At 41.5% G+C, this 21,807-nt stretch overlaps 1 non-coding gene across 1 annotated transcript; it reads right to left on the minus strand.

Moving 5' to 3' along the window:
- Positions 1 to 1,140: 1,140 nt before the first annotated feature.
- LOC122675057 lies at positions 1,141 to 1,247 on the minus strand. The gene has a single exon (XR_006335204.1). It is a non-coding gene; the product is annotated as a U6 spliceosomal RNA (small nuclear RNA).
- Between the last annotated feature and the right edge of the window lie 20,560 nt (positions 1,248 to 21,807).

The following is a 21,807-nucleotide window of genomic DNA, read 5'->3' on the forward strand; positions in this document are numbered from 1 at the left end:
AGTAGTCATGATTGATAATTGACAGTTCATCAGTGGATAGATATGATTCGTACTGATTCGGTAATTTCTTCCTATCTTTTTTCTGTTAACCTTTCATAGACTTCCCATTAGTCGGAAGTAGGACCCTGCAATGAAGACTTCTAGTTCCTACCTAAATATTTACATCCTCCCCTTTTTCCTTAGTAGGAAAATACTTGTTTGCTGCTTGTGATAAATTTCCTAGAGGAAAGAACACATTTTCCAAACTCATTTGTAGCTAGATGGTATATTACTAAGTTCTAGCCAATGAGATATAAGTGGAAATTGGTATAGGATTTCTTGGAAAATGGCTCTTGGAGCTGACTTAGCTGGAAAAAGTGCTCTCTGTCCTTCCTGGATTCCTCTTTCCTGATACTGGAATGCAGACATGATGGCCAGAGCTTTAGCAGTTAGCTTGGACCATGATATGAATTTGAGAATAAGAAGCTACATGATCAAAAAAGACAGAGTAAAAAGACAGGCGTCTCTCTGGAGCTGCCATACCAACCTCATCATGCCTACATCCATTTGAAAGTGAAAGTGAAAGTCACTCAGTCCTGTCCGACTCTTTACGACTCCATGGACTGTGTGGTCCAGGATTCTCCAGGCCAGAATACTGGAGTGGGTAGCCTTTCCCTTCTCCAGGGGATCTTCCCAACCCAGGGATCGAACCCAGGTTTCCTGCATTGTGGGCGGATTCTTTACCAACTGAGCTATCAGGGAATAAACGCTTGCATATTTAAGCCATTATTATTTTAGATTTTCTGTTATATGGAGTCAAACCTAATCTGATATAGACCTTCTAAATTGATACTTTAATTTTCATATTGTTTCCTCTTACTTGTTTTAGTTAAAATTTCTTGGAGTCTTTCTTGAAATTTTAATTTTAGTTTTGACATTCATTTTTATAATTTCTAAGAGTTCTTTCTTATTCTGTGGTGGTTCTTATTTCATGGATATGATATCATCTCTATACCTTTTAGGGGGAAGTTTTCTTCTGTGTCTGACTCTGTTTCTCTTGTCTTCAACATCCTAGGCAATATATATTATATATATATACATATACACACATTGTCCAATTTATTTATTTTTTTTTTTCTTTCTTTTTTTTTTTTTTTTTTTAAAAATATGGAACGCTTCACGAATTTGCGTGTCATCCTTGCGCAGGGGCCATGCTAATCTTCTCTGTATCGTTCCAATTTTAGTATATGTGCTGCCGAAGCGAGCACACATTGTCCAATTTAATCATTCAGTTCAGTTCAGTTCAGTTGCTCAGTTGTGTCCGACTCTTTGTGACCCCATGAATCGCAGCACACCAGGCCTCCCTGTCCATCACCAACTCTCGGAGTTTACTCAAACCCATGTCCATCGAGTTGGTGATACCATCTAGCCATCTCATCCTCTGTCGTCCCCTTCTCATCCTGCCCCCTATCCCTCCCAGCATCAGGGTCTTTTCCAATGAGTCAACTCTTCGCATGAGGTGGCCAAAGTATTAGAGTTTCAGCTTCAACATCAGTCCTTCCAATGAACACCCAGGACTGGTCTCCTTTAGGATGGACTGGTTGGATCTCCTTGCAGTCCAAGGGACTCTCAAGAGGCTTCTCCAACACCACAGTTCAAAAGCATCAATTCTTGGGTGCTCAGCTTTCTTTATAGTCCAACTCTCACATCCATACATGACCACTGGAAAAACCATAGCCTTGACTAGACGGACATTTGTTGGCAAAGTAATATCTCTGCTTTTTAATATGTTATCTAGGTTGGTCATAATCCTTCCAAGGAGTAAGTGTTTTTTATTTCATGGCTGCAATCACCATCTGCGGTGATTTTGGAGCCCCAAAAAATAAAGTCTGACACTGTTTCCACAGTCTCCCCATCTATTTGCCATGAAGTGATGGGACCAGATGCCATGATCTTAGTTTTCTGAATGTCGAGCTTTAAGCCAACTTTTTCACTCTCCTCTTTCACTTTCATCAAGAGGCTCTTTAGCTCTTCTTCACTTTCTGCCATAAGGGTGGTGTCATCTGTATATCTGAGGTTATTGATATTTCTCCCGGCAATCTTGATTCCAGCTTGTGCTTCCTCCAGCCCAGCGTTTTTCATGATGTACTCTGCATATAAGTTAAATAAGCAGGATGATAATGTATATCATTACAGCAATACAATGAAGTGCACATATTATTAACCCCATTTGTCAAATGAGAAAAAGAAGATACAATGGGGTTAAGCAACCTGCTCAATAAATCCTACCATGGACAGTAAAGGGTCTGGAGTTTATAAATAGGTCTATTTGATTCCACTGTGAAGTGTAGCACAAGTATGCTATGCATATATAATTTTTCATTAATTTTCTTTTTAAGTCATGTTGTGTCAGACATTAAACATTGGCATATGTTTTTTCTGGATTATTTTCCTTATGCATATGCTAATATTGACATTTTTGAAATTGGTATATAATTTTATCCCAACTATGTTTTAAAATAAATTAACTGTATTCTGTAGTAACTGTCTAAAAATTCATACATTGATTAATTCTTGATAGATCACCTACTCTCTGCAGGGAACTGTTCTGTCTCTGGGTAGGGCAGACTCCACAGGACTTCCTCTCTTAATTTTTAAGTTTTATAGATTTATAGATGGTTTATAGATATGCAATCAGAGGATTCTACCTATTAAAGGATAAAACTAACCATCATGCTATTAGTGTGAACTTTTAAAAAGAGGCTTAAAAACATCTGTCATTAAGGAATTCTAAGACAACTTTAAGACCATATCTGGCTGATCTCATGTAATGAATAAGCACATGGGGAATTTAACACCAAAGCCAAATATCTGGTCTGTGTCTTAGTTTGCAGTACCTCCTTGAATCCTGTCTTCTCCATCTAGAAAAGAAGGGTAATCATACAGCTAGCTCACATACAATTATGATAAAGAAATGAGAGAATATATGTGAAAATTGAAACAATCCAGTCTTTGTGTTGATGAAGTAATTGAATTAGTGGAATGAGAGAATTCTAAGCAGGTTAGCAAGCAACAGCTAATTAACTGGTCAAACCAATGATCCCACTTTCCCTTTCTGAAGCACAAGTGCTCATTTAGGATTGACACTGCTAGGCTTCGATCTTAATTATGCATTATGATTAGTTTTTTTTTAGGGGGTGTAGATTTACAAAGAATAGTTCAAACCCCATATATGCTTAGCTGCTTTAGAAAGTTAAAATCAACTAGTCCTGAAATCTCTATTTCTCACTCACTCTCCCTCCAGTAGAAAATCTTCTGTGGTTGAGTGGCAAGTGAATATTTGTAAATCTGCTTGACTTCCTAGATTTTGAATTTGCTGGCGGTGAAATATAGCATGGAACCCAGTGAATAGTCAGGATAGGCTTTATCTCTCTTCTTAAGTAAATAGGGTGGAGAAGAGAACAGATTGACAGAGCAATGTCTTCAAGGTTGTCCAGTGGGCCAGATTTTGATGACTCCAGCACAAATGAATCAGACACATTATTGAAATTGTCCACAAATTGCACCAAGTTTAAAACTCAGTCAATGCAAAAGCTCTTGGATAATGTCAGGTTTAATATAACTCAAAAGATAAGATAGAGGAGGGAGAAAAAAGCAAAACAAGCATTATTCAAGCTCAGAACATCCACTCATTGCATTCTCTTGGAGGAGCCAGATTTTTCTGTCTCAAATTATCTGGGAGAAAAATGGAGAGAGAAGATGAAAATCTGTTTTTTTGTTTTTCAAATTGAAGTATAGTTGATTTACAATGTTGTGTTAATTACTGCTGTAAAGCAAAGTAATTCAGTTTGTATATATATATGACTTCCCTGGTGGCTCAAAGGGTAAAGAGTCTGCCTGCAATGCGGGAGACCTGGGTTTGATTCCTGGGTCCTTAAGATCCCCTAGAGAAGGAAATGGCAACCCACTTCAGTACCCTTGCCTAGAAAATCCCATGGATGGAGAAGCCTGGTAGGCTATAGTCCATGGGGTCTCAAAGAGTCGAACATGACTGAGCGACGTCACTTTCACTTTCATATATATACATACAAGTATGTACTTTTCCCCATTATGTTCTATCATGCATGTATGCATGCATGCTCAGTTGTGTCCAGCTCTTTGCCATCCCATGGACTACAGACTGCCAAACTCCTCTGTCCATGGGATTTTCCTGGCATGAATACTGGAACGGGTTGCTATTTTCTCCTCTAGGGGATCTTCTTGACCCAGGGATTGAATCTGCATATCCTGGGTCTCCTACAGGAGAATTCACAGGCGAATTCTTTACCACTGAGCCACCTGGGAAGTCCCATGTTTTATCATAGGCTATTGCATACAGTTGAACAAGGTCCTATACAGTAGGACCTTGTTGTTTATTCATTCTATATATAAAAGCTTACATCTGCTAACCCCAACTTCCCACTCCATCCTTCCCCCAACTCCTTCTTTCTTGGCAACCACCAATCTGTTCTCTATATCTATGATTCTGTTTCTGTTTCATAAATAGGTTCATTTGTGTCATAGTTTAGATCCCACATATAAGTGGTATCATATGGTATTTGTCTTTCTCTTTCTGACTTATTTCATTTAATCCAATAATCTCTGGTTGCATTCATGTTGCTGCAAATGACATCATTTCATTCTTTTTTATGGCTGAGTAATATGCCATTGTATATATGTACCACATCTTCTTTATCCATTCAAAAATTTGTCAGTGAACATGAAGGCTGCTTCCATGTTTTGGCTGTTGTAAATAGTTCTGGGTAGTGATCACTGGGGTGCATGTATCTTTTCAAATTATGGTTTTCTCCATATATATGCCCAGGAGTGGGATTGCTGGATCATATAGTAATTATATTTTTAGCTTTCTGAGGTACCTCTGAACTGTTTTTCACAGTGGTTGCATCAACTTACATTCCCACCAACAGTGTAGGAGTGTTCCCTTTTCTCCACACCAAGAGGATGAAAATCACTTTTGTGTCCCCGAATGGATTTGGAAAAGAAAATGTCCCTTAGAGACGAGCTTCGAGTGTTACCCAATTTGGTGTCTGCCATTCTTCATATTGGAATATCCACTGGACACTATAAAGTGTGTCCTGGTGTCCTTTTGTGGACCTCCAAGATCATGTGGACTCACTCACACCATCTTATGTGAGGAAACAAGAAAACAGTCTGTCCTTCCTCTTTCTTCTTGGGTGTCATCTTATTTCTCCCTCTGAGGACCTTGGCAGAGGCTCCCTGCTCTGACATCCATCTTTATTTTGCTGATACTATTGCTTGGCTTCCCCCAGAAGATGGACTCGTGGTTGGTTTTCAGTTTGAGTAATAACAGGATCTGCCATTTTCAACCACACAGATTTCCAGGAGCTTTTAAAGAAATCGTTAAGGTTAAATAACCAGAGACAGGGACTTTAATGCACTCTCATTGACAGTTGCTCTTTCTCCAGCCCAGAAATTGAACAGTTCTCTCTCCCCTTCACAACAATTGCATCTGAGAATATTTTCTATGTGGTCAAGTAATGTCAAATTTTTAAAAATCCCTGAACGGGGTGATGGGAAGCCATCAGTCTTTTGACTAAAACTGAGAGCTTTTTAGATTTAATAAACCTAGATAGAAGGTGGAAAATCTCATTGGTCCATGAAAAATCTCTTCCCTGTCTCCTTAAGAGTGGGGAATTGAGGTTGCCAAGGGAATGGGCCCTAAAGAAGCTTAGTAGCCCAGCCTAAAGAAGTCCCACACCATCCCTGGGGCAAAGCAGGTCCCACTTCCCAGGATGTACACAGTAGCTTCAGAAAGGGTTTCAAAAGCCCTCCTCAGGGATTCTCTCACTGAGTGGGCTCAGGGGACAGAACCTGGGCTTTGGACTCACAAGCCCTGAGTTCATGCCTTGGCTGCCATATTCTCTTGTGGAATTTGGGGAAAGTTGCCTGACCTTTAGGAAAGTCTCTTTTTCCTTATCTGGATTTCTGGGGTTAATGGCTGTTTCATAAGACTGGCTGTGAAGTATGCTGACATTTATGGAAACTCTTGTGGATAGCAGATACCTAATAAATGGCCATAGTTATTATTATAATTGTTACTGTATTATCTACCTGCCCACTCAGCAACTTGATTTGTGTGTTTGATAAGCATTTCAAATGTAACATGTCCAAAATGAAACTCTTGGGTCCCTCTACTAGCCCTTCCCATTTTGGGAGTGTCCTCCCCAAAATGACCTAGCATAGCCTTCTCTATCTCAGCAAAAAAGTGCCACCATCCCATAAGAGGCTTAGAAATTGTCTTTGACTCCTCTTTCTTTTAATTCCCACAACAAACTCAAATCAAGCCTTGTTCTGCCTTTAAAATGCACCCCAAATCTCACCGCTTTTTCTACCTCCACGACTACCATCCCAATCTGACCCACCATCATCTCTCACCTGTGTTACTGCAGCAACCTTCCAGCTGGTCTCCCTGCCTCCACTCTGGGCCCCCCTAAAGTCCATTCTTCATAGAGCTGCAAAGTGGCCTTTTTAAAAGGTAAACCAGATCAGTTCACCCTCCTATATAAAACTCTTCAGTGCCTTCCAAACTTTTCCGTGGCCCACAAAACCCTATACAGCCTGGCCTCTCTGCCTCTCCAACTTCATCTCCTACCTCCTGACTCATTATGCTCAGTCATCATCCCACATCAGGTTTATTTGCATCTCAGGGCCTTTGCACATGCTGTTTGCACATGCTTTTTGGAACATTGTCACCCACTTCCCATCTTTGCTTGGAGGACTCATTTTTATTATTGAGGATTCTGCTCAAATATTACCCTCTCAAAGAAGCCTTTCTGAGTCCCCCATCTGAAGTCACTGGAGTCATTCTCCAGTTACTCTCTGTCTGTAAACTTTGAATATTTTTCAGTGTTTATTACTCTCTGAGATAATAAAAACCATATTGATAAAGTAAATTACCTGTGTTTTCTTTATGTTTCTGTCTGTTCTAGCAGCAAGCTCTGAGAGGACTTAGATCCTCTCTGTCATAGTCACAGCTCTATACTCAGCACTTAGAATAGTGCCTGAAAATATTTGTTGAATGAATGAATGAAAGCATTATTAATGGTGCCATGTTTTAATTTCATCTCTTATCTTTCTTCCACAGCTCTGGGTATATGTGCCTTGGCTTACTGTGACACATTCTTATTCCCTACCCACTCTCTCGTTCTTTTAGGGCTCCTGACTATGAACTGAATAATTATTGGCAAAAGGTTAAGGTAGTGGGGGAATTTTTATAATAATATATGCTTCTTCTAGTTGGAGTTTTTGTTGTCTTGCCAGTTTTTAGCTTTAATGGTGAACATTTGAGACTATGTCAGGCTTTAGGGAAGGTCTCTGGGCTATGCCTTCCTAAATCCCACCTTCTGCCACATGGAGTGGATTGGAAAGGAGGGCTATCTCTAATCCTGTTTAATAAACTGGACTCTTCCTTTCTTCCATCAGAATTCTTTGAGATAATTGAAAGTGACACTAAATTGTGTTATTTTTCTTTAGTGGAAAGTCTATGGCTTTGCCTATTTTTATAGCATACATTCCTTTATTTGACTTTTGAACATAAAACCAAGAGAGAGGCAGGATAGCAAAAATCCTTTTAGACCAGCACTGAGTTTGTTGATTACTGTCATAAGAGTATTAACTAAAAAGATATAAACAAACAGTTGCCCCTGCTCCAAACTACCAAAAGGCTCATATTTTAGCTAAAACAGGGCAGGCTTCCATCTGCTCTTTCCAACAGTTGGCAGTGTTGGGATGACAACGCTTGGACACTGGAGTTAGGCCTAGGTTTCATCTTAGATCTGCCTTTTCCTCAATCTCTTTTAACTCAGTGTCCTCATCTGTAGACAGAGATGCTAGAGCTACTTCATGAGGTTATAACCAGGGGCTAAGGAGCTAGCACATTTAAAACAACCCAACTCCTGGTGTCTAGAAACTACTCAAAACCTATTACTTCTGCTTGTCCTCACTAAGATTAAAAACAAGTGTGTCTGGGCTAAGAGTGTCTTTGGCTGTAGGTAACAGAAACAAACTAGAGAGGCTTAAACTGTTAGAGGCTTATTTTTCTCAGATAAAAAGAAGCTGGAGGTGGGCTGCTGCTTGATGCTGATTCAACAGTTCGACAATATTAAGGCCAATGTCTACATTTCTCTTGGCCATTTCCTTTTGACCACAGGTGGCTACTGCTGTTCTACTGTCGTGTTTGTGTTACAGGCAGGAGTAAGGAGGGAAGAAGACAGTAAAAGCAAAGGGGCAAAGAGCTAGGAGAAACAAGCCTATACCGTTTTATCAGGAAGGCAGCCACTTCTCTGGAAGCTCCACCCACCAGGTGTTTCCTTACAGCTCATTGGCAGAATTGGGTCACACGGCCATCTCTAGACCAATCACAAGCCGGGCTGGAGGGGATGAGGTTACCCTCCCTGGTATAGACCCACTGCTCAGTATTTCCTGGAGCAAAATCAGGGTTCTGCATTCAGGAAAGGAGTGCGGTGTGGAAGAGGGAAAGGAATATTGAGTAGAGAGTATGTTGTGTCTGCCACAGAGGGAAAGCTCACTCATGTAATCCTAGGTAGAAACAAAACAAAAGAAACTTCCATTTTGTACTGCAAGTTCCAACTGTTGTTGGAGATCCGCAGGGTTTATGACACTGAAAAAAAATTTGTGAGTGCCTCAGGCATAAATTTCCTAGAAATGATCTTGCATGCAAATCTGTCCTCCCTTTGGCCACTTGGATTAAACACATGGAAGCACTTAGTGGCCCAAATATCAGGTTACACCCAGGAAAATAACTTGCATGAACTTCAGTGCACTATGCAGTACGTCTAAGGAAAATTGAGATTAGGCTGGAGTTAAACATTGACTTTATAAAACTATATCTCTAACTTCAAGCATAGAAATGTGCACAGACTGTGAAAGGAGGCTATGTTCCAATATTCCCAAATTGTTCTTGGCAAATGACAGCACTTGCTGGATGAGAAATTCACAGAACTGTGAGCATTGTTCAATTGTAAAGGCCACAGCAGGAGGGCTGGGTGTCAGGAGGGGTAGGAGGAATCAGGCACCAGAAGCACACAGAATAACCAAGAAGTGGGTGTGAAGAAATATCAAGGGTGATTTACTAAATAAGATGATAATCACATGCATTCATGCTCAATAAAGAATAATTGCAGTGAAGGACTGTATTTCAATCTATATTAATACTAAGCCTGAGAATCTTATGACAAATAAAACTGTTACCAGCATGAGAAAGGGATGCTTAGGCATGCATTTTGCAGTGATAGGGAGTAAATCTATTAGCTTGCTATTTCTTCATTTATCCCCTGAAATTAATAATGAAAAAAAATTGTTGGAACTGGGTGTGGTGGTGGGCAATGGTGGAATGAGATAAATGGTCTCAGACCTAGAGATCTAAACCCCAAAGGAAGAAAGAAATGTGAACAAGGAGAGAACTATGTAAAGGCCAACTGGATTCCTGCAGGGCACCAACCGGTAGCAAAGGGCTTCCTCGTGTGGATCAAGTATAAGGAAGACTCGATACCTCCCGGATGGGAGTTCACTTTATTTTTATTTCTACCACTAGGTGTCTCCTTCTGTCTCAGGACTCAGCATCTTCATAAGGGTCACCCATGAAGACGTTTGAACCAATGTACATTCCCACCAGTAGAATATAGGAGTTCAGATGCTCCATATCCTCTCCCTCCCTTGGTACAGTCCTTTGTTGTACTGTTCTGATGGAAGAGTAGGCGTCTGGCACTGTGGGTTTTTTTTTAAAAGATATTTATTGGCTGTGCTAGGTCCTCATTGCTGTGTGTGGCTTTTTCTCTAGTTGCGAGGAGCAGGGGCTGCTCTTCCCCGTGGTGTGCGGGCTTCTCACTGTGGCGGCTTCTCTTGTTGGGACGCACAGGCCCTACAGCAAGCGGGCTCTAGTAGTTGTGGTGTTTGAGCTTGGTGGCCCCATGGCATGTGGGGTATTCTTGGACCAGGGATGGAACCCTTGTTCCCCTGCATTGGCAGGTAGATTCTTCAGCACTGAGCCACTAAGGAAGTTCCTGCCACTGTGATTTTTAACTTCTGTTTGTGTGATGACTAATGAAGTCCAATACCTATTTATGCACACATGGGCCATTTGGGTTTCTTTCTCTGTGAAGTGCCTGCTCAAGTCTTTTGATCACTTAAAATTTTGGTTTTGTCTTTTAAAACTTGATCTGTAAAAGTCTTTTATCACCGTGGGATCCTTGGATATAGGTATTGCAAATATCTTGTCTCACTTCATAGGTTGTCTTGTAACTCTCTTCATGGTGTCTTTTGGTAGACAGAAATGTTGTAATATCAAAGGGAAATGTTTTTATCATTTTTTCTTTTGTGAGTAGTCCTCTTTGTGTTCTGCTTAAGAAATCTTTTCTTATCCCAAGGTCATGAAGAATTTCTTCTAGAAGCTTGATTTTGCTTTCATATTTAAGGCTATGATTTGCCTAAATAAACTTTTCTCATTTAGTTGTCACAACCTCTTTTTCTAGTAATACCTGTCAAATAATTTAAAACATCCTGAAATTTTTTAATTCAAAATTGACAGTGTCATTTTCAAGTGAGATGTGAAAGGAGGCTATGTGCTATTTATTTCATCTTGGCAAAGCCTCAGAAGCACTCTGGGCAAGATTCAAGGCTCACACTAATGCACAGACAGCATCCTTCCTGCATTTCCACCCACAGTTTGAGGTCAGAACATGTTCACAAAAGTACCAGAAGCAGAGGGGAATGGAGGTAAACAACCAATCACTGTGCTGTTTAAAGCCCTGGCCTTCAAATTTAATTTTTAAAAAACCCCTTAATGTAGATATACAATTGCCATTAGATTGCACTTTTACCAAGGACTTCAAATAGTGCCTATAAGCAAACCACTCTGGTTGCTTGGTTTTCTTCAGCTTCTTGATGCTCCCGAGGACAGTCTTATGGCAAGTGTATTTTTCTGGGGTGTCGTGGAATACCCCAGCCCCTGTTCAGTAAGGCAGACAGCACCTCTCATCAACTGGCCAGAGGCCATGGGAGCAGGCAAGGGCAAGGACTCTCTTATTGGGACCTAGACACATAAATCTCTCTTGTTCTGAGAAATAATCATTCCTTCTAGAAACCCTTGCTGCATTCCAAGGCAGAGTGATACATCTTTCAGAGAGGTTGAGTAAGGTGCCCAAATTTTCAGTCCTAGTGATGGCAGAGATGGCATGTGAATCCATAGCTAACTCCATATTGAATGTCCTTTGTACTAAACAAGTCTCTCATTTCTATATAATTTCATAATCCCTGATCTTTTTTAACATGCTGCTTTTAGATGGTGTCTTAGTCATCTCACACTGCTATAACACAATACCATCGAATGAGTAAAGAACAATTTACTTCCCCCAGTCTGGAGGCTGAAATCCCATGATCAGGATGCTGATATGGTTGGGTTCTGCTGTTGCAGACAGCTGACTTCCTGTTGTATCCTTACATGGGGGAAAGGGAGGGAGCTCTGGTCCCTTTATCCCTTTATAAGGGCACCAGTCCCATCATGGGGGCTCCACTCCCATGACCTCATCTGAACCTAAGTACACAAAGGCCCCACTTCCAAATACCATTGCATTGGGAGTTAAAGCCTCAGCATATGAATTGAGGGGTGACACCAACATGTAGTCAATAACATATGGGAAAATTTTAATCTAGTGTCCCCTTCTCATGTCTATGGGAAATCTGTGAACGCCTGAAATTTTAGGAAGATGGTATTTGCTTGTGTGATTATGCACACAGAGGCCTCCCACTCATCAGATTCCATTTATCAAAAGGTTCCACGAAATTTAAAAAAAAACATAAAGCGGAGTCCCAGTGCTGGATGGTGATGAAGGAACACTCCTGAGGTGGCTTATTGTCTGCTGGGCACTGGCAGTCTCCTTGGAGGCTGTGGCGGCATTTGGTCCAATTCTAAACTTCTGGTTGTCCTGTTTGTGCTGTTTGCGAACTCCTGGAGGCCTCCCAGCATTCTCTTAATATCCCTCAACTTCAGCAATATGCTTTCTTTTCTCTTGTGATTACAGGAAGAATAATAATGCTCATTATAAATAATCAAGCCCCCTTGTAAATAAAATATAGAGTACAGAATGTCCTTCCAAGCCTTTTCCCTAATTCTCTTCCCACGTTTCTCCTCTTTTATGTTGTACACACATCCCACAGTAGTGAGCAGCCTTCAGACTGGTTCAAAATTGTGTGGGGACTTTATTATTATAATTACAGAACCTCTGGGTAGCAAGAAACAGAAGCTGCATTTCTTTCGTGAGAAGACCAATAATAAAGACGGCAGTGAAGGTTATTCAACAAAGCTGTTAAAAGTCAGCAAGAAGAAACACAGAAAGGCGAAGGGAGAGCAGTTGGGGAGAGGCAGAGAAAGGGGGGATAAGCAGTGGAAGAAAAAGGCACAGGACAGCAACTGAGATTGTGGGTTTTTTGCAAATGAGGACATTTCCATAGGCATGTTGGGGAGACCCAGGAGGGATCCTGTCTTGGAGGCAGTCCTGCAGTGTTCACCACTGTCAGAGGGAGAAACAGGGCTGGTATCTGTTGTACAGAATCAGGTGTTACCTTGAGTTTGCACATCAAAACTTGGCCCATGGACTGACAGCATTGGTATCACCCAGAAACTTGTTAGAAAGGCAGGATCATAGACCCCTGACTTACTGACTCAGAATCTTTGTGTCAACAAGATACCCCAGTGATCCATATCCATATTTAATGTTGAGAAATCCTGACCAAGGGAACCCTAGGCAGGTGGCAGAGGGGCTGGTAACGTGGGCCACAGTGAGACAGCAAGAACCGTTCCTGGAAGAAGCCAGAAACCAAAATGATTGGGGGAGATTCTGCTGACAGATGAAGCAGTACAGCAGAATAGTTAGGATGGTTCAAATCCCATCCTGCCACTCACCAGCTGGGGAACTTTGGGCAATGACAAAGTTTTCGAGCTTCAAGATCACCATCTGTAAAACAGTGCCAACCACAGCACCTCCATCAGAGAGGGCTTGTAAGGAAAACTGAGTTTACATATGTAAAGCCTGAGAACTGTTTCTGAAAAGTTGGTGAAGATAGTTGTTTTGTTTTTTAAGAATTTGTTAAAATATTGCTTCTGGTTTTTTGTGTTTTGGTTTTTTGGCCCTGAGGCATGTGGGATCATAGCTCCCTGATCAGGGATTAAACCACTGAAAGGCAAAATCTCAAGCACTGGACAGCTGGGGAAGTCCTATTTGTTGTTATTGTTGTTATGATGATATATCTGGCTTCAGCAAGTTCACTGAAGTCACAGAGATGAGAAGCAGGGGAAGCAGGAGACATGGTTCCCAGTTTCAGAGAGTCAGATCAGGTTGGGAAGAGAGCAGAGGTGTCTTTGGAACTTGCCCCAGTACAGAAGCAGCTGATTTCATCCCTGTGTAAGCAGCTCTCCTGTTTACCATGGGCACTAATAATAACCAGCCCTTGCATCTGTTCTACACATTACCCCACCTCCCCTCTCCAGCTCACTGTCCCAGGCAGTTTCCCTTCCCCCTCCTCCTTCCTGGCCGTGGGCATGGGCTCAGGTAGCCATGTACCCTGAACAGGTGGCCCGTAGGATAAACAGGAAAGTCCATGACCCAACTCCAGGGCTCAAAGGAAGTCCTGGCTCTGGATGAAAATGAGGAGAACCTGCCAATGTCAAGATGACCTTATCTTTACTCCTTTGACACAGGGGTACCTAAAAGTGAGGGGCTTCCCTGGTGACTCAGATGGTAAAGAATCTGCCTGCCATGTGGAAGGCCCAGGTTCAATCTGTGGGTTGGGAAGATCCCTTGGAGAAGGGAATGGCTACCCACTCCAGTACTCTTGCCTGGAGAATCCCATGGACAGAGGAGCCTGGCAGACTACAGTCCATGGGGTTGCAGAGAGTCAGACGTGACTGACACTAACACTTTCAACAAAGGTTACAGCAATATTTTTCAGAAATGTATGTCCCATTTTAAAATGGAATATAGAAATAAGAGGCCTCAAAAGGCAGTGGTATTTGTTTGTTTTTTACACTATGACAGTGAATAAAGAGACAGAGATACTCTGCTTCTGCCTTTGTTACTGCCTTCTGAGGTTGCATTCAAGTTCCAGAGAGTCCCTGGGTACAGATTTAGTCCTGTTCAGACTAAAAGATGAATAGGTCTAGACCTCATCTCCCAATAGCTTTAGAAACATCTCAAGGCTTAAGTCGTGGTAAATAAACCCCTCTGTCAGGATTCAGGGCAAATATGACTTTTAGTTGAAAACCCTGCCTCACCATTTATGTGTGTGTGACCTTTTGGATCTGACTATACTTGAGATTTCTTTGTCAAATTCCTTAATTGAAATGTACATTCTTAAACATCAGCCCCATGAAGGGGCACTGCCTCTAGAAGAGCATCCACATTTTAAGCTTTGCTGGAACCCCTGCGATTCTTTTTATTCCTGGGAGCTCCCTGCACTTCCTGGATGGTTCTATTGAAGTAGAATTAATTACCAGAAAGATATAAAGGAATCATTCTCCTCATCTAAGTGCAAACGCAGACAAAGATTAAATGTCCACAACCTACCAGCTCAATAGTCCAGTCTGGATGGTCAAAAAGTCTGGGGGGGCTGGTGGGATTGGATTTGATTCTTGACAGTGAATCACAAAGACTAAATAAAGATGTGGTCACGACAGTTGTTGAACTGATGGGAGCTGCTGTCTTCTCTTGGTGTGTGGCTCTAGAAAATGCTATTACCTCTTCAAGTTTCTCTAGGAAGCAGACCAAGCACAGTTTCTTCTGCTGAACAGGGCACATAGTATATCTTTATCACTCTGTTGTAAGGCTATCTGAGCTCCCTAGAAATAGGATCTAGATTCCTAGCAAGATATGAATAGCTCACTGGGATTCAAGTGGTCTGTTAAATTTATATCATGGTCATGGTTCCACCAAGAAAGCTGCTTTCACTGTACTGCATGCTGACCAGACAAAGGCGTCCACGGACAGCTGGGCTCTGAATCGGAAGAGAACCCAAGACCCCCCCTCCCGGGTATCTCTCTTGAGGGATACTTGGGCAGCAGCCGGAAGAGAGATTCCACAACTGTCAAGGATGCATCGCTAACCTCATAGCTACAAGATGCAGAAATAGAGACTTAACACCTGGCTTGCCTTTTTGGACACAGCACATCACACACAGACAGGGAGGCAGATGGAAGTGTGCTCTCTGCCTCATGAAGCCCTGGACGCTATACAGGTGGCAGTGAAACAGTCTCTGCACTTAAGACCTTTATCCCCTTCAGACCCGAGAAGAAGTTCCTGTGTCTGTGACGGATCTCACAGATAATAGCAATGTTTGGCAATAAGATTCTGGGAGCATTTTATGGTCTTTAAACATTTGCACATTGAGCCTTCCCACTGCTGAAAGCTTCATTCCTGTTTCTGAGCTCTGGTAGGGACAGAGGGTCTCACTAAAGAAAAAAAAATACAACTTCCTGACCTGACATCCCACCCCATTCTCTCCAAGCCAAACACCCATGAGGCGGGAAAATGCCAAGAAAATTCCATTATGATATAGATAGTGAGAGTGTTAGTCACTCAGTCATATCCGACTCTCTGTGACCTTATGGACTGTAGCCTGCCAGGCTCTTCTGTCCATGGAGATCTCCAGGAAAGAATACTGGAGTGGGTAGCCATTCCCTTCTCCAAGGAATATTCCCAGCCCAGGGACTGAACCCAGGTCTCCCGCATTTCAGGCTGATTCTTTACTGTTTGGGCCACCAGGCAAGCCCAGAATCTCTATACCTAGCCACTTTCCTCCCTTTTCATGCCCGCCTGGACGCCTGTAGGGGACTGGGCAGGTGGGGTTATATAGTTTGGAAAGAGCTTCATGGATATAAATTTTATGCTCCTGTGAGATCATCTCCATGCTATTGCCACAAGGCAGGCCAGTCTGACACTTTTTGTGTTGAGTTTGTTGTGTTTCTACCACTTTCTTCCTCTGTGATGTGGACATACCTCTGACATAAAGCCTATGTAGCAAGTGCCCTCTTCTCTGTGGTGACCCTCCTTGATCCAAGAAGGTAGCCTGGTTGCAGAATCACCTTTTTATGCAATTCTTATTGGGGAGGAAAGTTTGGATGGTCTGAATCAACTCAGAATAGGGTTACAAATGAACATGTCTGAGCAGGAAGATGGTGGAACCAGAGGAGTGAATTGTTTTACTCCAGTCCCATAGGTAAAGAATGGAGAAGAGCCTTCTGTGGGTGTCACAGGCAACGGCCTTTTGTGTATGCCATCCTTGGCTTGAATTGGACATAAGAGATTTTATCAATATTCTACTGTCTCAAATAATGGCATAGGAGCAGATTCCATGTAGCAGTAATACAACTGCTTATCTTGGCCCTACGCAACTGTGCTCTTGCCCCCGGGCAGATGATGTGAGTGCTAAACTGATCCAGAGGGTCACCTTGAACTAGACTCAGGTTAGCACTGTGTGACCCCAAGACTGGTTTCACTTTCTCTCTGAGGTGGACAGACCCATCTCTGCCTTTTTCCTAAACCTAATACTGCTTGTTCCTTGGGAGTTACATATGACCCTTCACAATGACCCAAGCCTTGATGGAAGCAGCCACATCCTCAGCCTCTGGTTCCAGTGTCAAGAATTCCCTGGGAAGAACATGGACAAATTGTTAACCATTTTACCCAGATTTTCTTCCCAAGTGCATGAGGAAACATCTTATAGTAACCATAGGGAGATACTGCCAATAAGACAGCCATTCCGTGTTCTGGATTATCTGTTTTAGAAACCTGTCAGAAAAATATATAGTCCTAAATTCAGGGAAGAAAATTTATAGCAAATCTTAGAGCTAGAAGAGATTCAATTCTTTACCCCAGTCTTCTGATAAATTTTTACTATAATCAGCTAAACAATAAAAACATTCCCTAGATTATACATACTACTATATGTAAGACAGATAATGAGCAAGAACCGAATATCACAGGGACCTATATTCAACATTCTGTGATAACCTATATGAGAAAGGAATTTGAGAAAGAGTGAATGTATGTATATGTACAACTGAGTCATTCGTTGTATACCTGAAACTAACACAACATTGTAAATCAACTATACTCCAGTAAAATTTTTTAAACTGATACATTTCTTACAAAACCCCTAGAGGAATCTGATTTTCTCCTATTTTTTCTATATAAATTTTAATTTTAACATTGCATTATTATAATTTGCATAATGATGTCCTGCTCCCCAAGACCCTGAAAATATTCACATCATTGATTTCCCTAACTATGCAACTCCACAATTTGAAAGATTCTTGTTCTAAAAACTTCCATGGACCAACTATCCCAGGGTGAAAGAATTTTATTTTATTTATTTTGTCCATTTATTTTACTGTGACTCAGTTGAACATCGTGTAGGATTATGTTCTGTTTAGGCAGCTCATTTAAACTTTTTAAAAACTTTTTTGAGAACTAGCTTAACTTTTGTCCCTTAATCAGGAGTAGCTCTATATGAAGCTCTTTTCAATGTTGGTTGTTCTTGAGCTGTCAGAAAAATAGACATTTTGTGGTCTAAAAATAAATATAATAAGTTCCCTTATTTTAAAATGGCAGAACAGATTTTATACAACTGTTCCACCAAATTTACTGCATGACACTGGGTTTGGAAAGTTTCAATACCCAGAATAATACCATGGAAACTTTTGGGCTTGAAAAAAAGAGCTGGAATGGAAAGTACTTCCTTTCCTTCCCTGTGTGAAGAGAGATAACATTGTGTGTTGGCAAAGAGGCATGCAAACATACACAGTTTCTGGATTCCACAGAGGACCCCAAACAAACAAACAAGCAAACAAAATTCCTTAAGAACACAAAAACAGTTAGTTTACCAAGTTTTTCTGGCCATTCTCTAAGTTTATTAAGAAGGGTTCTGTCCACTATTCAAATCATTAGACCACTCTTTCTTTTTTAAAGTACTTATTTATTATTTTTAGTTTTGGCTGTGCTGAGTCATCGTTGCTGTGTACAGACTCTCTGTTGTTGTGGAGAGCAGGGACTACTCTCTAGTTGCAGCGCTTCTCATGGTGGTGGCTTCTCTAGTTGTGGAACACAGGCTCTAGGGCCCTTGGGCTTCAGTACTTGTGGCACACGGGCTTAGCTGCACCATGACATGTGGGGTATTCCCAGACCAGGGACTGAACCTGTATCCCCTGCCTTGGCAGGTGGATTCTTAACCACTGGACCACCAGGGAAGTCCTAGACCACTTTTTCTTGAAGAGTGTCCCAGGACTTACTAGTTGTAAAGGGTAGGTATTATTATTATTATTTGTTAACATTTACTTACTTATTTATTTGGCTTCTCCGGGTCTTAGTGGGAGGCATGTGGGCTCTTCGATCTTTGCTGCGGCATCATTAGCTGTGGCATACAAGATCGAGCTCCCTGATCAGGTTATCGAACCCCAGCTCCCTGCATTGGGAGCTTGAAGTCTTAACCATTGGACCACCAGAGAAGTCCCAGATAGGTATTATTTGAACCAAGGGTTTCATCATCAAGAAACACTGATTCAAACACTGATGCTTCATGGGTATGTTTATTTCATGACCTCAGAATGTGCTGATTGATACATAGTGTGGATTGAGAGTGAATAGAGAATGCAGTTTGGGAATGCATTTTTCCAGTAACACGGTGAGCCAGACACCCTAAAGAATCTTTTCTTCATAAAACACATAGAAGTTCTAGATAAAATGTGTAATTTAAAATGCACAGTTAAGCACTATTAGGGAAATCCCTATGGGCAAAAATAAAAAGGAGGAAACCAGACCAGTAAGCAAGTGCTGAAGCCACATCTGAACTGGGAACATTTTCCAAAACTGGAACCCAACAATGGGAGGCTTAATAGTTGCAGGGGCTAGAACTGAGACACCTGCAGTCAGCTTGGATTCTCAAGTGTCTACACTTCCAGATAAAAGGGGAAACTAGAAAAAAATCCATTAAAGAAAAGGGAGATGACAAGGAGTATTTCTGTCTTGAGTCATGTTATTTTTGTGAAAAGAGTCACATTGTATTTCATAATAGCATGCTACCTTCATCATCTGAGAAACCACTAAGTAAGAAGTTAACTTACTGTAGCCTCAGACTATGATGCTCTAATGTGCCTGGAACAAGAAATCAAAATCCTTTCTGGAGGAATTCATTTTCCACTCAAGCCTTTGAACACAAGTTTAAAATTTAAAATTCAAAACAACTGCCATTGTTGAGTGACATTGTGTAATGTCATGCCTCAGTTTCTTCAGTAAAAGCAAAATGGATATTAATAGTACTTCTTTCAGGTTGATGTGAAGATTCAGTGAGGTCATATATGCAAATATCCTAGAACAATGATTAGCTTACAATTAGTACTCAGTAGTTTTCTAAGCTATGATCATACCATGTGTTTGGCCCTAAGACTACAATGATGAAGAATACAGTGCCTGAAACTACCAGAAGTTCATAGTCTAGTATGGAGATGGACAAATTAATCATTAATTAATGTGTGTGGTGGGCAAGAGTATGACAGGGTGGAATGGAAGCCTGCAGCAGGTACATCTAACCCACCCTAGGTGTGCGTGTGGTGGCCTCAATCAGCATAGGTTTCCTAGAGACATTTCTGTCTGGGCTAAGTCTTTGTTTTCAATCACTCAGTCATGTCTGACTCTTTGCGACCCCATGGACTGCAGCACGCCAGGCCTCCCTGCCCTTCACTATCTCCTGGAGTTTGCTCAGACTCATGTCCATTGAGTTGATGATGCCATCCTCTGTTGCCCCCTTCTCCTCCTGCCCTCAGTCTTTCCCAGAATCAGGGTCTTTTCCAGTGAGTCAGCTCTTTGTATCAGGTGGCCAAAGTATTGGAGCTTCAGCTTCAGCATCAGTCCTTCCAATGAATATTCAGTGTTGATTTCTTTTAAGGTTGACTGGTTTGATCTCCTTGATGTTCAAGGGACTCTCAAGAGTCTTCTCCAATACCACAATTCAAAAGCATCAATTCTTAGGTGCTCAGCCTTCTTTATGGTCCAACTCTCACATGACTACTGGAAAAACTATAGCTTTGGCTATGTGGACTGTTGTTGGCAAAGTGATGTCTCTGCTTTTTTAATATGCTGTCTAGGTTTGTCATAATTTTTCTTCCAAGGAGCAAATGTCTTTTGATTTCATGGCTGCAGTCACTATCCGCAATGATTTTGGAGCCCATGAAAATAAAGTCTGTCACTGTTTCCATCATTTCCCCATCTATATACCATGAAGTGATGGGACTGGATGGCATGATCTTAGTTTTTTGAATGTTGAGTTTTAAGGAAGTTTTTTCACTTTCCTCTTTCACCTTCATCAAGAAGTTCTTTAGTTCCTCTTCACTTTCTGCTATTAGGGTGGTGTCAGCTAAGTCTTACAGGACAGTAAGTCAGCAAGGGAATCTACAGTGATCCAGGCAGGAGGGGGGTAGGAACAGGAACTGAGAGAGGTCATTTCACGTCTGTAGAGTCGACAGATTCAGCAACCGAGAATACAGAATGCCCCATTTAATTTGAATTTCAGATAAACAAAAAAGAACTTTTGGGGATAAGTATATACCATGTAGTATTTTTAGTATCAGTAGGTCCCAAATATCGTGCAATAGTAACAATCATTCATTGTTTATATAAATTTCCTATTTAACTGGGCATCTCATATTTTAACTGTCAATTTTATTTATCCACATTTAGGAAAATTAAAGGTTTTTCGGTGTCACTGGAGATATGGGGAAGGAAAGAGAGGGCAAGCTGAGTGAAGCCAGGAGGCATGCAGGAGCCAGATCGTGAAAGACCTCCTGCCGGTGATGGCATCTGATTATGTCCTGAAATTATTTATTTATTTTTTTGCTCTTGTTCACTTTATTTTTTTTTTCCATTTATTTTTATTAGTTGGAGGCTAATTACTTTACAATGTTGTAGTGGTTTTTGCCATACATTGACATGAATATGTCCTGAAATTAATGTTGAGCCTTTGGAGAGCTTTAGCCACAAGGATATGGAACCACACACAGCCTGGTTAAACATGTCATCAGGCATAATGAGGGGAGTGTTAGTTTCTGCATAACAAATTACCCCAAACCTCATGTCTTAAAACAATAAGCCTGTAATATCTCACAGTTCCTGTGGTTCAGGAATTCAGAAACAACTTAGTTGGGTGGTTCTGGCTCAGGGTTTCTTTTGGAGCTGTTGTCAAGATGATTGCCAGGGTTGCAGTCATCTACACTTGCTCTTAGCCAAAAGGCTGAGAAGGAATAAGGTCGCAGTCATCTGAAGGCTGTGTTGGAGCTGGAGGCCTTGCTTCCCAAGTGGCTCCCTCTCATGGTTGAAAAGGCACTGCTGGCTGTTGGCAGGCCAGCTCTGTTCTTTGAAACATGGACCCTCCCTAGGACGGCTTAAGCCATCTCATAACGTGGCAGCTGGCTCAGTGATCCAAGACGGAGCACGGTTAGAAGCCACGTGTCTTTTATGACCTTAACTTTGCAAGTCACACGATGCCATTCCCACAGTATGTTACACAGACCAGCCCTGCCTGATGCAAGGGTATATATACAAGTAGGCAGGGATCACTGCTGGCCACCATAGTGGGAAGCTTAGTGATGACTTTGGGAGGGGGAGAAGAATGACAGAAAGGCTTGGAGAAGTAAAGGCACAGGAGAGGAGGAGAGACAAAGAAAAGAGAAGGGGAAGGAGTGTTGGA

This window comes from Cervus elaphus, chromosome 18, assembly GCF_910594005.1.
Source record: "Cervus elaphus chromosome 18, mCerEla1.1, whole genome shotgun sequence".
Lineage (NCBI taxonomy): Eukaryota > Metazoa > Chordata > Mammalia > Artiodactyla > Cervidae > Cervus > Cervus elaphus.